This window comes from Rhinopithecus roxellana, chromosome 4, assembly GCF_007565055.1.
Source record: "Rhinopithecus roxellana isolate Shanxi Qingling chromosome 4, ASM756505v1, whole genome shotgun sequence".
NCBI classification, from domain to species: Eukaryota; Metazoa; Chordata; class Mammalia; order Primates; family Cercopithecidae; genus Rhinopithecus; species Rhinopithecus roxellana.
In genome coordinates this window covers 135,905,063-135,914,868 of record NC_044552.1, presented here as the reverse complement: position 1 = coordinate 135,914,868, position 9,806 = coordinate 135,905,063, and the positions used below count along the sequence as shown (strand labels likewise).

General features: G+C 35.4%; 1 protein-coding gene and 1 pseudogene across 1 annotated transcript in view; one reads left to right on the top strand and one right to left on the bottom strand.

Annotated features, from left to right (window-relative positions):
* Positions 1 to 2,627: 2,627 nt before the first annotated feature.
* BCKDHB (branched chain keto acid dehydrogenase E1 subunit beta) overlaps positions 2,628 to 9,806 on the bottom strand; it is a 289,273-nt gene continuing 282,094 nt past the window's right edge. The window contains exon 11 of the mRNA XM_010388536.2: positions 2,628 to 2,783. The gene's annotated coding sequence lies outside the window, so the exon portion shown is untranslated. The remainder of the gene's footprint in view (positions 2,784 to 9,806) is intronic.
* On the top strand, positions 6,456 to 8,074 carry LOC115896970 (annotated as a pseudogene).

Here is a 9,806-nt window from a genome sequence, read left to right as displayed (position 1 = left end):
GCCTCCCCTCTCGCCTTCACTCGCCTCCTCTTCTCCTTCGTCGCTCCCGTCCTCCTCCTCTCTCCTACTTCCCGTCCCTCCCGCCCTCCCTCCCTCCCTCCCTCCTCCATCCCTCCCCCTCCCTCCTCCCTCCCTCCCCCCTCCTCCTCTCCGTCTCTACCCTCCCTCACTCCCTACCTCCCTTCCTCCTCTCTTCGTTCTTCCATCAGACTCATCGGCCTCACTTTGTCTCTACTCATTTTTTCTTTTCGGTCTGCGTTCCATTCTCTCTTTTTTCACATTTTTTTCCTTGCCTTATATTGGCTGGCCAGCTGATTAGATGGTATCCCCACCCGTAAATGAGTCGCCTTTCCCGTCCCACTGACTCGAATGTTAATCTCTTTTGGCAACACCCTCACAGACAAACCCAGGATCAATAGTTTGCATCCTTCAATCCAGTCAAGTTGACATTCAGTATTAACCATCACTCCTTCTATGTGAACTTCTTGGGGGGAAGAAAAAACGACGTGAAAATTTATTCCAACTAATTTGAGAGTAAAATTAAGAGCTCATGCGTAATGGTGGTTTAAAAGTATTGGCAGATAAACTACGATTTTCTCAATAATTTTTTAATACCTATTTTCTTATTCAACTAAATATACAAAAATAATTGTAAGATAGAATGTATATAAAAAACACAATTAACTGTATGTTAAACTCATATCGTATTTAGAAAAACTGGGAATGAGGAAGAGAATATGCCACAAGACTAGCTCCTTTTATGGTTACGTGATATGGGACAGAGTAGGAAAGATACTGCAATTTTATACTTTTTGAATTTTGAACCATATGAATGTACTACCGATTAAAAAAACATTATTTTTCTAAAGAGACAAGAGATTGAATATTTTGAATAAAAGGAACTTGGATTTTTACCTCACACTGTAAACACGCATTTTAAATAAATTGAAAATTTAAATGTAAAATTCAAAGCTAGGAAATATTTGAAAATTATTGATAAGCTAACTGATTTGATTATGCACAGGACCATTTAAACTATATAGTTATAGTCATTTGAAAAAGTCTTAAAATTTTATTTATGTAATTGGCTAAATTAAAAATTGCTTTCTGTGCATTTATAAATTGAATGTCAAAAAAAGACTAGAAAAATACTTATAAAAATTATAGAACAGTGCCAATATTCTTATTATATGTCAGGAACTCATAAATCAGTAAAATAAATATTTAACATTCTTTAGATAATATGGCAAAGAACAAGAAAAAAACAATTTACTACAGAAAAAAAGAAAACAGAACAGATAGGAAATAGTTGACCACATATTAAATAGAAGATATGCAACCCTAAGTAAAAAGATGACATTTTTAGTATGTCAAGTTGGCTAAAATTTGCCTTTACATTGCTCTTTTCCCCCTGCCATAAGACCAAAATAGGAGCTTTTCCTTCAGCCTTATCCCAAAATGCAGAACACATGGAACAGAGTCAAAGCTGGTCTTCAGCCAACACGTACATGAGACAGAAATAAAGGCTGGTTATTACCGGCCACTGTGATTTCAGTGGTTATATATGTTCACAATATGACTTAGCAGAAGCTGACTAATACAGTAACCATAAATGCAAAGATAACAAAAGACTGAAATGAGTTATAATATTGAAGAAAAGAATTTGCTAACTGCTACAAATAAAAATAGGCAATATAAACTCATGAACAAAGAAAATATAATAACGCAATTTTATTCATAAGAATGCCTTGATTATACATCATTTATTGGCACATTGGTTCTTTGAGTTTCTTTTTAAGTGAAGGACTATTTCAAATGGAAATGAATATATATTAATAATATATATATATATACACTTTTTTTTTCTTTTTTCAAGACAGGGAAGACTTCCAGGGAAGTGTGGGAGAAAAGAGAGAACTGAGAAGAATATAATCCATCCCCTGCAGAGTGCGATGAACATTAGGGTAGTTACAGGAGGTGCAGGTTAGGGCATGAAGGTTGAATGCTGAACTGAAGCATCTATGGAGGTCCAATGCAAACCCAAGGAATGAACATCTAACTGATGTCACCTAAAATGTTTTACACAGGGGTTTTCATTAAAATATATGCATAAATTAAATGCTAATAATTACAAGAAAGTATATCTAGAATCTAATGAAGATAATCTTTGGCTCCATTCAGTTATAATCATAGGCTCTCTGAATAAGAAGGGGCTTCAAATGTCATTTATTATTTCAGTTCTATTTTAGTAACTTTCTTACACAACTCTATCAGGACCAAAATTTATAAAACAAAATTTTTGCCGCGATTCCCAAAACCATGAGTACTACAAATGAATACTAGGTCTTCCACATCTTATTAAACTAATTTGATGATTGAGAGGAATAAAAAAGAGATATTGTTCAATCTGGAGTCCATAACTGTCAAAGATGGATGCATCAAGAATGATGGTAAACATTTTCAACATCTGCTTCCTGTTCCCAGAATATGTCATCATAATCATCAAAATAAATGTATTGGCTATAAATAGGCTCTTTACTACATGGGTTCCAATTTACCAGAAATTAGATTGTATTTAATAAAAATATAACAAATTACATGTAGAAAACTTTCATATAACATATTACCTTGTTTAATTAGGTTTCAGGAACTTCTCCATGCCTCAGAGGATTACACTGAATATTCAGAACATCAAACACCCTTTTTGAGAACAGAGCTATTATATTTTTGGGTTGTTAATAAAATAGATTCTATAGGAATTAACAGCTCACCAGCTTGCATCCCTGTGAAATAAAGAAGAAACATTGTGGCTGGTAGTTAGAAATCTCCTTCACAGAAAAGTAATGCAGAATTTATTTTAGAATATTTTGTTATAAAACATAACCACAAGAAGCATAATTTAACAACATATCTTTTTAAAGTAACAAATATGCTACTGAAATAAAATGACACATGACATCTCAATGCAGATAAAGAAAAACATTTTTGTTAGAAAACCTGCTGACCTCATCACGTGACTTTAACATTAAAATGTGATGAACTTGAAGAATAATGAACAACAAAAACTGTGTCACTGTTAAATAACAGAAAGTGAGAAATAACACAAAGCATAAAACTTTTTTCTGCTTATGGCTTTATAGATTGTGTTTAAAAGGCAAAATATGTTTAATCTCCACACAGGAAGGAACTAAACATATTGAACCTGCATAAGAATCATTCGGTGTCAAGTTGACGGAATCATGTTGCATATAGAACTTTTGGCAGTTCTATTCTCAGAGGTGTCATTGAGCTTGATGGAATGAGGCCTATCCAGAATAGGAGGGTATATCTTGTCCAAAAAAAATGTGAGAACAACAGTGAATATCACAAATGCAGGCCTCTCTAAACAGGCCATGTAAATAAGGTAAAAGGAGATTACAAAGCAACTAAGAAAGGCAGAAAAATCTGATCTAACTTCTAGAACTTTTAGTTTCTGGTCTTATGTTTAGGTCTTTAATCAATCTTGAGTTAATTTTTGTATATAGTAAGAGAGAGGGGTCCAGCTTTATTCTTCCACAGATAGCCAGCCAGTTTTCCCAGCATCATTTATTGAAAAGTATGTCCTTTCCCCATTGTTTATTTTTATAAACTTTATCAAAGATCCATTGGTTATAGGTATATGACTTTATTTCTGGGTTCTCTGTTCCAGTCCACTGATCCATGTACCTATTTTTGTGCCAGTACCATGCAGTTTTTATTAGTATGGCCTTGTAATATAATTTGAAGTTAGGCAATGTGATGCTTCCAGATTTGTTCTTTCTGCTTAGGAGTGCTTTGGCTATTTGCGCTTTTTGTTGTTGTTCCATATGAATTTTAGGATTACTTTTCTAATTCTATGAAGGAAGACATTGGCAATTTGATAGGAACTGCATTGAATCTGCAGATTGCTTTGGGCAATATGGCCATTTTAATAATAGTGATTCTTCTAATCCATGGGCATGGGATATTTTTCTATTTTATTGGGACAGCTACAATTTACTTCATCAGTGTTTTGTAGTTTCTGTTGTAGAGATCTTTGTTAAATGTATTCCTAAGTGTTTAACTTTTTTTGTGTGACTACTGTAAATAGGATTGAGTTCTTAATTTGGTTCTCAGTTTGAACATTATTGGTGTATATAAATGCTACTAATTTTTGTAAATTGATTTTGTATCCTGAGACTTTACAGAAGTTGCTTATTAACTCTAGGAGTCTTCTGGAGGAGCCTTTAGGATTTTCTAAGTACATGGTTGTGTCATCAGCAAACAGAGATAATTGGACATCCTCTTTTCTAATTTGGATGTCTTTTATTTCTTTTCTTGCCTCATTGTTCTGGCTTGGGCTACCAGTACTATGTTGAATAAGAGTGATGAGAGTGGACATCCTTTTCTTGTTCTAGTCCTGAGGTGAAATGCTTTCAAATTTTCCTCATTCAGTATGATATTGACTATGGGGTTGTCATATACGGCTATTATTTTGAGATATATTCCATTTATGCCTAGTTTGCTGAGGGTTTTTTAAAATTATGAAGTGATGTTGCATTTTATCAAATACTTATTTTACATCTACTGAGATGATCAGAAAGTTTTTGTTCTTTGTTTTGTTTACATGGTGAATCATGTTTATTAATTTGCATATGTTGAACCATCCTTGCCTCCCTGGAATTAAGCCCACTTGATTGTGATGGATTTTTTTTTCTTTGATGTTCTGTTGGATTCAGTTTGATAATATTTTGTCGAGGATATTTGCTTCTACGTTTGTCAGGAATATTGGCCTGTAGGTTTCTTTTCTTGTTGTGTCCTTGTCTGATTTTTCGTATGAGACTGACACTGAATTTATAGAATGAGTTAGGGAAAGATCCCTACTCCTTAATTTTTTGGAATAGTTTCAGTAATATTGGTATTAGTGCTTTGCATGTCTAGTAAAATTTGGCTGTGTATCTGTTTGGTCCTGGTCTTTTTTGTTGTTGTTGGGAGACTTTTTTATTACCGATTTGATTTCATTACTAAGTATTCCAACAAACATATTTTAAGAATCCTGAACATCACTAATCATCAGAGAAGAGCAAATTAAAACCACAATGAGATATTATCTTATATCAGTCAGGGTGGCTATTATTACAAAGTTAAAAAACAACATATGCTACTGTGGATACGGAGTAAAGAGAAGGCTTATACACTGTTGGAGGGAATGTAAGTTAGTTCAATCCCTATGGAAAACAGTATGGAGATATTCCAAAGAAGTAAAAATAGAACTACCATTTGATTCAGCGATCCTACTACTGGTTATCTACCTAAAGAAGAAGAATCCATTATATAAGAAAAAAACCTGCACTCGTATGTTCATTGCAGCACTATTCACAATAGCAAAGTCATGGAACCAACCTAAGTGTTCACCAAGGGTTGGTGGACACTTACCACATTTTCTTTAAACACATACATACCACAGTTTCCTTATATGTATGCGTGTATGTGTGTATATATATACACACACACACACACACACACACACACACACACACACACACACACAGTGGAATACTATTCAGCCATATAAAAAGAATAAAATCATGTCCTTTGCAGCAACATAGATGGAGCTGGAGGCCATTATCCTAAGTAAACTAACTCAGAAGAAGAAAATCAAAGATCATGTGTTCTCATTTATAAGTGGGAGCTAAACAATGAGTACACATGGACATAAAGTTGCAGCATAAGTACATATGTTACTGTGGATACAGAGTAAAGAGAAGGCTTATACACTGTGGGAGGGAATGTAAATTAGTTCAACATCTATGGAAAACAGTATGGAGATATCCCAAGTAAGTAAAAATGGAACTACCATTTGTAGTTCTACATATGTAGTTACATATGATAAAACTTATACTCTGAAAAATATAAAACATTGTTGAAAGAAATTAAAGAAAATCTAAACAAATGGAAAAATATCCCATGTTCACAGATCTAAAGACTTAGATTAACAGCAGATTTCTCAGCAGAAACCCAACAAGCTAGAAGGGACTGGGGTTCTATCTTTAACCTCCTTTAAACAAAACAATTATCAGCCAAGAATTTTGAATCCAGTGAAAATAAGCTTCATAAATGAAGGAAAGATACAGTCTTTTCCAGACAAACAAATGCTGAGAGAATTCACTACTACCAAGCTAGTACTACAAGTATTGCTAAGGAAAAAAAAAAAAAAGTTCTAAACCTCAAAACAAATCTTTGAAATGCACAAAATAAAATCTTAAAGGCGTACATCTCACAGGATCTATGAAACAATAACACAATGAAAAAACCAAGATATTCAGGTGACAAATAGCATGGTGAATAGAATAGTACCTCAAATCTCAACAATAACATTGAATGTAAATTGCCTAAATGCTCCACTTAAAAGATACAGAATGGCTCTTTCCCTAAGTGGCCTGAGGTAATCTGTGAAAATGGTTCCCTATACACTTGACCCAGAGAACCCCACAAAATCATGCAAATCAAGAGGTTCTAACCTTCGTATTCACCTTAAGAATACTTGTGAAATTGCCCGGGCCATCAAGGTATGTATATATGAAAAGCCACAAAATATCTGAAAGATGTCACTTTACAGAAACAGTGTGTACCATTCCGATGTTACAATGGTGGAGTTGGCAGGTATGCCCAGGCCAAGCAGTGGGGCTAGACACAAGGTTGATGGCCCAAAAGAGTGCTGAATTTTTGCTGCACATGCTTAAAAACGCAGAGAGTAATGGTGAACTTAAAGGTTTAGATGTAGACTCTCTGGTAATTGAGCACATCTATTGGGGAACCTGCCCCCGATAATTCAACATTATTTCACATAGGTTCTTTTCTGTTTCCCTAAGTGTTGGCTGGTCTGAGAAATAAAGAGAAAGAGTACAAAAGAGAGAAATTTAAAGCTGCGTATCTAGGGGAGACCATCACATGTTGGCAGGGTTCCATAAGCCCCCAAGCCGCAAAACCAGCAAGTTTCTATTAGTGATTTTCAAAGGGAAGGGAGTGTATGAATAGGGTGTGGGTCACAGAGATCACGTGCTTCACAAGGTAATAAAATATTACAAGGCAAAGGAAGCAGGGCAAGATCACAGGACCGGGGAGAAATTAAAATTGCTAATGAAGTTTTGGGCACGCACTGTCATTGATAACATCTTATCAGGAGACAGGGTTTGAGAGCAGACAACTGGTCTGACCAAAATTTATTAGGCAGGAATTTCCTCATCCTAATAACCCTGGGAGTGCTATAGGAGACCGGGGCTTATGTCATCCCTTATCTATAACCGTAAAAGACAGACATTCCCAGAGTGGCCATTTTAGAGACCTACCCCTAGGAATGCATTCTCTTTCTCAGGGCTGCTCCTTGCTGAGAAAAAGAATTCAGTGATAGTCCTATTTGATTTTGAAAGAAGAGAAATATGTCTCTGTTTTGCCCAACTCTCAGGCAGCCAGAACTAATGGTTATCTCCCCTGTTCCCTAAACATTACTGTTATCCTGTTCTTTTTGCAAAGTGCCCCGATTTTATATTGTTTAAACAATTTGTGCAGTTAACACAATCATCACAGGGTCCTGAGGCAACATACATCCCAGCTTAACGAAGATGATGGATTTAGAGATTAAAGTAAAGACAGGCATAGGAAATCACAAAAATATTGTTGGGGAAGTGATAAATGTCCTGAAATCTTTACAATTTATGTTCAGAGATTGCACGTAAAGACAGGCATAAGAAATTGATAAAGTATTAATTGTGGGAACTAATAAATGTCCATGAAATCTTCACAATTATGTTTCTTTCTGCCGTGGCCTCAGCCGGTCCCTCTATTGGGTGTCCCTGACTTCCCACACCCACATCTCCAGTGAAATAAAGCATCATGTGTGCGGCGGACTTATGGAGCTCATAGTCAGATTAACCCATATATGAGGTCTCCCTGCCACATTGAGATGATCCTTATTGAAAAGGAACAGCTTGTTCCTAAACCAGAAGAGGAGGTTGCCCAGAAGAAAAAGATATCCCAGAAGAAACTGAGGAAACAAAAACTTATGGCATGGGAGTAAATTCAGCATTAAACTAAACACAATTAAAAAGAAAAAGAAAAGACACAGAATGGCAGAATGGATGAGAATTCAGCAAACAAGTATCTGCTGTTTCCAAGAGACTCACCTGATACATAAGGATTCACATAAACTTAAGGTAAAGGGGTAGAAAAATATATTCAATGCAAATGGACACCAAAAGCAAGCAGGAGTAGCTATCCTTGTATCAGAAAAAACAAACTTTAAAGCAGCAGCAGTTAAAAAAGACAAAGAGGCACATTATATAATGATAAAAGGCCTAGTCCAACAGGAAAGTATCACAATCCCAAATATATATGCACCTAATACTGAAGCTCCCAGATTTATAAAAACAATTATTATTAGACCTAAGAGACAAGACAGACAGCAATGCAATAATATTGGGGGACTTTTCTCCACTGACATAACATTAAATGTCTACATCAAAAAGTCTGAAAGAGCACAAAGAGACAATCTAAGCTCATACCTCAAGGAACTAGAGAAACAAGAACAAACCAAACCCAGCAAAAGTAAAGAAATAACAAAGAGCCTAGAAGAACTAAATGAAATTTAAACTACAGCAACAAAAAGACAATACAAAGGGCAAATAAAATAAAACCTGGTTCTTTGAAGAGATAAACAAAACGGATAGACCATTAGCAAGGTTAACCAAGAAGGGAGAAGATCCAAATAGCTCAAATAGAAATGAAACAGGAGATACGTCAACCAAAACCACAGAAGTACAAAAGATCATTAAAGGTACTATGAACAACTTTACATGCACAAACTAGAACACCTAGAGGAGATGGATAAATTCTTGGAAACATATAACCCTTCTAGATTAGACCAGAAATAAAGAGAGACTCAACAGACAAATAACAAGCAGTAAGATTGAAATGGTAATTTGAGTTACCAAACAAAAAAATTCCAGGACCAGATGGATTCACAGATGAATTTTATCAGACATTCAAAGAAGAATTGGTACCAATCCTATTGACACTATTCCACAAATAGAGAAAGAAGCAATCTCCCTAAATCATTCTATAAGCCATATCACCCTAATGCCAAACAGGAAAACATATAAAAAGAAAATACTACCAACTCCCTGATGAACACTAGATACAAAACCTCAACAAATATAGTCTAACTGACCCTCCATCAATAATCCCCATGATCAAGTTTGTTTCATCTAGTGATGCAGTATTGTTTAACATCTCAAGTTCAATATGTCACCACCCATAAACAGATCACAAACACCATCACATGATCATCTCAATAGATAGAAAAAACATTTAATCCACAACTCCCTCATTACTCTCCGAAACACCTCGTAAATTGGCATAAGGGACAACATCGGGTAACAAAACCGCTCTATTAAAATCCACGCCCAACATTATACAGACAGAAGTTGAAACATTCCCCCTGACAACTAGAACAGGATAAGGATGCCCACTTTCACCACTTCTATTCAACATAGTACTGAAAGTCCTAGCCAGAGCAATCATATAAGAACAAGAAATAAAGGGCATCCAAATTGGTAAAGACAAGGTCAAACTGTTGCTGTTTGCTGCTGATATGATCACATAAAGAGTCATCCAAAAAGCTCCTAGAAGTGGCAAATAAATTCAGCACTTTCAGAATACAAAATTAATGTACACAAACCAATAGCTCTGCTATACACCAACCGTGACCAAGCTGAGAATCAAATAAAGAACTCAACATCTTTTACAACAGC